The sequence below is a fragment of the Coptis chinensis genome, chromosome 3, assembly GCF_015680905.1.
Source record: "Coptis chinensis isolate HL-2020 chromosome 3, ASM1568090v1, whole genome shotgun sequence".
NCBI lineage: Eukaryota > Viridiplantae > Streptophyta > Magnoliopsida > Ranunculales > Ranunculaceae > Coptis > Coptis chinensis.
Window position 1 is genome coordinate 22,722,294 of NC_141458.1, and position 7,490 is coordinate 22,729,783.

A 7,490-nucleotide genomic window follows, 5' to 3' on the forward strand; every position below is an offset into this window, starting at 1 on the left:
ATCTTTCATCTCAAATTCTCGGGCTAGGTGATTCTGCAATGCGTTCCTTTCTTCTGGATCATTTCATGTTACTATCATATCATCAACATACACAATAAGACATGTAATCTTTCCTTTATTATGCTTAAAGAAGAGAGTATGATCTGAGTTACTCTGCTTGTATCCAAAAGTATTCATTGACTTCGTGAACCTTCCAAACCATGCTCTAGGAGATTGCTTCAGACCGTATAGAGCCTTTTTCAACCTACACACATGTTTTCTGTCTTCTGACTGCCTATTACATCCGGGGCAGCTTCATGTATACTTCTTTTTGAAGGCCTCCATGCAAAAAGCATTATTCACATCAAACTGGTGCAATGGCCAGTCTAGATTCACCGCCAGGGATATAAGAATATGAACAGTCTTGATCTTTGCTACTGGTGCGAATGTCTCCGTGTATGTAATCAATTCCATAAGTTTGAGTGTACCCCTTGGAGATCGACTAGTCTGGCTTTGAATCATTTAATGGTTCCATCTATCTTGTATTTGACTTTTTACATCCATTTAATTCCCAAGTTCCATTTCTATTCATTGCTTCCTTCCACCTAGGATTTCTCGAGCTTCCTCGCATGTTAGTAGGAATAGATACCATTTGGTTCACAAATGACTCACTTTCCTTTGATAGTCTATGGTGGGATACATAATGGGATACTTAGGATTGGAACTAAGGATAAGTTCATAGTTAACTCTAGGTATATCTCTAGTGGCTCGGTTAGGTAGTACTTTTGGAAGAGATTGAGATTCAGAATGTACCTGGGATTCGGGAAAGGAATAGGCCTTAGAGAACAATTGGTTAGATGGTATTTTGTGAAGAGGAGAAGCTGGTGGAGTCACTTTCATCTAATTCTAACTATTTCCTCCATCTAAAAATTGCTCATTCAGCCTAGTTGTGCCTCCTCTAGACACTCACCACTTTTATCCAAACAATCACCACTTGTAATATCCAAATTGTCCAAAGAAGGATTTAGAGTCGGTAATTCATTTCTATCCCCCCCCCCCCCGGAATTGAAGACTCGGGAACCAGTATAGTACATGTCATTTTCATGAAAGACGACGTCAAGAGTGACATACATTTTTTGTGACGGGGGATGATAGCAGTGGTAGCCTTTTTGAAGTGTGGCATAACCAACAAAGACACATCATAAAGCTCGTGGTTCCAGCTTGTCTCGCAAGGGTTTAGGAAGATGCACAAAGGCTACACACCCAAAAAATTTAGGTGATAAATTCGGGACAGTAGGAGCACTTACAGCTGAATGAAGGACATCAAAGGGAGTCTGAAATTGTAGAGAGTTGGAGGGTACACAATTAATGAGGTAAGCCGCAACACTGAGCATTTCACTCCAGTAACTAGTGGGCATGTGAGCTCCACACAAAAAAGCTCGGACAACTTCAAGTAAGTGTCTATTCTTACGTTCGGCAACTCCATTTTGCTGTGGGGAATAAGGGCAAGTTGTCTGGTGAGAGATGCCATGTATTTACAGATACTGCTTTGGGTCTTGATTAACAAATTCTCCACCATTATCAGTGCAAATAACTTGTATGTGAGATTGGTATTAAGTAGCGATCATCCTATGAAATTTCTGAAACAATGAGCTAACTTCATTCTTTGATTGCATCAAGCAAATCCAAGTCATACATGTGTGATCATCAATAAATGAAATAATCCAATGAAAACCATTCAAGGAAGAGGTTCTGGTCGTCCCCCATACATCAGAGTGAATCAACATAAACAAGGAGTGGGACTTTTATTCATCCTTAATAGGAACAATACACGGTGACTTTTTGCAAGTTCACAAATGTCGCATTTGAAATCTGAAGTATTTGATTGAGAAAACAACTTTGGGAACAATTTTTTTAAGTATCCAAAAGACGCATGCCCCATGCGTCGATGCCACAACCAAATTTCGGAGGACTTGTCAGTTTGATTCGCTGAGAGATCTTGAGCCAACTGATGTGAGCTAGCGGGTTTCAGATCTAGGTAGTAGAGCTTCCCCCTTCTAGTACCACAACCAATTGTCATTCGAGTTTGGATGTCCTTAAAAATACAAAGGTTAAGCCAGATGAAAATCACAACACAATGCAACACACAGGTTATTTGAGCAACAAATAATAAGTTATGGTTGAGGGAAGGTACAACTAAGATAGAATCAAGATTCAAATTATGTGAAAGAGTAATTGAACATTCTCCAATCATAGGTGAGGGAGTGCCATTAACAGTAGAGACTATATGTTCTATGGACTGCTTCACAGACCGAACATGCTGACTGTCGAGGGCCATGTGATTCGTAGCACCGGAATCAATTATCCATGTACTACTACTACTACTATCAGATGCAGAAGTATGGAGAACCTTACCAATGTTACCTGAAGTAGCAATCAAAGAGGAAGCTTCTGCAACATCAGTGGGAGGTTTGGTCATGGCAACAGAGGCTTTGTGGTTTGGCTTCGAATTGCGCTTACGTGGCGCCTTTGCTAGATCCCACCAATCTGGATAGCCAATCAAGTCATAACATCGTGCCTTTGTATGGCCTGTCTCACCACAGTGAGTGCACAGATGTTCGGGTTTGACAGCACCTATCTCATAGCTACCCTTCTGTGATCGTGCTTGGTCAGAATCAATTTTTAGAGCATATTGCCGAGACTGGGTCTTGGTGTGGTGAACCATCAAAGCGGAAGACTCATGATTGTCTGGTTTAATATTCAAGGTAGCCCGAAGTACATCATCCCGACGAACATAGGCATAGGTGTCGTCGAGATCCAACTTTGGGTCCTTCCGAAGAATTTCACCTCTGATTTGTTCGAACTCTGCATCTAGGCCCCTTAGAAAGATGTGCACTGGCAACCGTGCGACCAATTTCTTATATGTGAGCACATCATCGAGATCCTTCATGATAACTTTATCACAATAATCTAATTCTTGGAAAATTTCGACAAGCTCACCGTAATAGGTTGACAGAGGGCGACCAACTTGTTTGGTGGAGAAGGCACGCTGATTCAATGCGAAGAGTTATGTCTCATCCGATCCATCATAGAATGATTTGGCAAGAGCATTCCAGATCTCTCATCCGATACATAGTCGCAGATAACGCTTCATTATTGCCAGTGACATGGAGGTCAGCAACCAGCCCTTGGCCTTTTGATTTTCAGCATACCACTTTGCATAGGTAGCATCGGTTTCCTTCGGTGGGTCAGTTTTGCCCATAATATATTCGAGCTTCTCACGCCATGCGATTTGCATCTCCAATATTTGGGACCATACATTATAGTTACCTTCAGTGAGGACAACACCGGCATGGAAGCTAGAGTTTTCAGATTGGATATGGATTATTGGGGTGGATGATTCGAGAGTAGAGGATTCAGATTTGTCGGGAGCCATATGGGTTCTTTGATGGTGGTTGAGTTCTTCAATGGTGGTTCAAACAATACATAAGGTTTGTTCTTCGATGGTGAATATTGGAGGTTCTGATACCAAGTAAAAAAATAGTATAACACTTTCTTATATTTCTCTGCAAGATCATGGGCATAAATAGCCGATTCACATAGTTGAGATCCTAAAGTTTAGAACCGAATCTATCTATGCAGAAGAGCATATCTCTAATCTAGGAAAAACATCTTTACAATAAGGGAAACATATAATCAGTCTATATATGGAAGTACACCAACTTGGAATTATTTTTAGAATCGTCAACAACTAACTTTAACATAGGGATGGAACTCACGCATTTTGGGAGGTTAGCCCAAAGATTTGAGGGGCCAACAATTCAGAACACAACTTGCGTGAACCTAAAGTTGAGTTTAATCCTGGCAACCCCAGCCCAACCCAGCCTAGACATTGTGTTGGTCGGGTTACAAGAGTTCAGTAGGTTAAGAGGCATGAATATGTTTCTGCCACTTAAAATATTTGGACACTCTCGATATAAATTTGCAAAGGGATTTCAATTTACAATCTTGAGGAAATGGGGTTGGTGTTGAAGCTTGGTTTGCTGTGTTCACATCCCATGCCCACAGCTAGGTCGAACATGCGACAGGTAGTGCAGTATTTGGACAGAGATGCTCAGATGTCAATGTGCCTCTACCTGACTTATCTTCTCTTACTGTAAATGTTGGTGATCCTACACATGGTACTTAAGGTTTTGATGAATTTGTCAATTCAAACTACTCTTTTATAGAGAGATCGTCGTTAGTTGCAGAGTCAGTACTCTCAGCTGGGTCGTTAATTGATCACTATATAACTTCAGAAGGATAGTAATGCGTTAAGCGTGCTTAGTCTAATGTTAGTTATGCCCCAATGTGAGTATTTTTCTATTGTTAACTACTTAACTCTCAATAAAATTTGTTGTACTAAATAGGGAAACACTTAGTGAGTTCTCTACTATTTTTTTTTAGTTTTTGTTTTTAATTGATTGTTTACTTTTGTATGTGGTTGAACGTAACTCCTTGATACCTCCATCCACCAATTAATGAAGTTACGCCAAGTTTTTAATTCCGTAGATCCTTTTCTAACCGAAAACAGAAGATAGAATAACCACCATTCGCTAATCAATATTATAACTGTGAGCTATATATTGTTGGAGGGAGATAGGAACCAAAGACAGTTTCAAAATGTGTCCTAGCTTAAATGGTATGTGAAGAAAGGTTGACATCTGAAACTGAAAACTTTTTTTTTTGCTAGAAAAAAACTGAAAACTTAATCAGACTAGATCAGAATGCATGACTTGGTTTAAGAAAGACTGTTTCCTGATAGAATAGCTCTTATCAAATCTTGGAATACTCCGCTATCAGTAAAAAATTTGTTTACCATCCCAAATGACAAGAGCAATGCTTTCTTTCTATTACATATCAATTGGACTAGACTAGTGCTAAACTTGGGACAACAGTGAAACGGTTGAAGTACTCTGTTCAATCAGTTGGGAGTTGGGACAACTGTGAAATGGTTGGAGTGCTCTGGTCAATCGGTAATCTTACATCTTCTAGTTCTTCCAAATCATGCTAAATCAAGCCAACGTCCTCAAGATTTATTGATATCATTCTAGGGAAAAATGATACCAATCGATCCATACTAAGATAGCTTGTATATGGACAATCTAAATTTCAATCGAAATCTAAGCTTTCACTACAACCAACAACCCCACTTCTAAGTAATGAAATTAACTATCACAAACAAACAATAGCAATGTAAAGTAAAAATATAATACAATGAGACAAGATTTACCGTGGTTCGGCCAATAATGTCTAGGTCCACAAGAGCCAATCATTTTATAAATATGGGTTGGGAAGGAAGACTACAATCAATCATCTCAAGTATCTCCAACACTTATTAGATCTCTTTTCACTAATCTCTCTCCTTACAAAAATTTTTCTTAGTTTTCTCTTAATTTTGGTTTATCTCAAAATTGGTTTTTCTCTCTCGTATCTTGTTATGGGTAAGAAACCATAACTTCTTTTATATAGTGTCCTGAAATTTCAGTGAGCCACGAAATTTTAGTTTATCTCGGTTTATCTACAAAAAACTCATAAATCGATCTCTTCTTCTCAAATGGTAAGGGATTACCCAACAATCTCTCCCTCCCGAGCCATGAGGGGGTATACCTCCACACATTCCCAAATCAATAGGAGGAGTGTGCTACCAATCCGGTGGTACGTAGCACAATAAACATCAAACTTGTCTTTCAGCAAAACTTTTGTCATCATATCCCACCCATTCTTGTCGGTATATATGGATTTTCGCAATGCAAAATTGCTTATCTTCGGGACATTCTCTAATCCAATGATAACACACATGTATGTGTTTGGATCTAGAATGAAAATTTGGATTCTTGCTCAAATAAATGATGCTCTAACTATCGCATAGTACCACAAACTATTTTTGTTTTAGCCTTAATTCATTGAAGAACCTCTTCATCCATAACATCTCTTTGCAACACTCAGTGGATACAATATACTAGGCTTCTGTAGTGGAGAGGGCAACACACTTTTGCAACTTCGATTGCCATGAAACTACTCCCCTGCAAATGTAAACAGATAACCAGAAGTGAACTTCATCGAGTTAACATCACCTGTCATGTCTACACTACACCATAATAAGGATTTTCAAACAATTGCAATTTCATGTTTGTAACACATATACATCCGTTAGTAAATTAGTAACAATTTGTATTCCGTTACAAAAGTACTTAACCGTTTAACCGTTAGTAAATTACCCGAATTATTTTGTGACGTTTATGGAGATATTAACTAACGGATGCACAATTGTGACAGGTGTTAAAATGAAAATAGAAAAATTGAGACCAATTGGAAAAAAAAAAAAGGAGGAAATTTTAGCAGGATTGTTTCACCTCGTGGTCATTATTTCATTAGGTCAAGTTGTGAACTACCCTTAGGGTAAGAAAAGAGTATATACAAAAGAAGAAAAAGGGATGAAGTGTTGGCACTGCTGGTCAACCGCTACCAAGAGGCAGATGAGACTCCAAGGAGCTGCAAAACATCACCACTTAACTAAAGCTGTCAGAAAAAATCCACCATTGAACTAGAACTAGAACTAGAACTAGAACTACTACTTGTATGTTTAGAACTAGAACTTGTATGTTTAGTACATTGAACTATGAAATTTCTTGAACTATCTGTCAAAATTTAGTACATTTCTTTATTCATTTATTCATATCTATGCAAACCTGTCAGAATTTAGTACATTAAACTATCTGTCAGACTTTAGTACATTTTAAATTTCATATGTTTGCTCTATCTGTCAGAATTTTTCGTCATAATTTCAGTAGAACTAGAACTAAGTTGCTTCTTTTGTTAACAACTTGAACTAGAACTAGCACTCTAACATTTGGAACAAAAGTTGAAGAAATCAGAGTTGAACATAACAAAAGTTGAACAGAACTGAAGCTAAAACTCAAACAAGTCTTTTTTTTTTTTTTTTTTTTTTTTTTTTTTTTTTTTTCAATAATGGATATTTCATTAACATACAACAATACAATACAAGGTGGAAGAGTGCTCGGATTTGCAGCCTTAGCTAGTTCATGAGCCTCCCCAATAAAAGACCTACTTAACCAACTAAACTTAAAACAATAAAAGACTAGCCACTTCAGCAACAACAACCTCTGCTTCATGAATTCTCCTCCCTCAGTTTTTGCAACTACTCCTGCTATTGCATTTCTATTGGACATGCTCATCCTTTTATATTTAGCTTTGAGAATTCAGATAGAGTCATTTTTAAGGTAACATGGGGTTCCGTTGTCAAAATGGTTCGCTTATTTCTTAACTCCCTCTTTAGTGCATCTTCAAGCCATTCAAATTCCCCACAACTCTTGCATTAATTCAAATACTTTTTCCCAATATTCATTCCATACTTGGTAGTCTTCACAGACCTCTTTCCCCTACAATAATTTCTCTTACAGTCACAATCTACCCATGGGCACTCCTGAATCCAATGGCCTACCTGACCA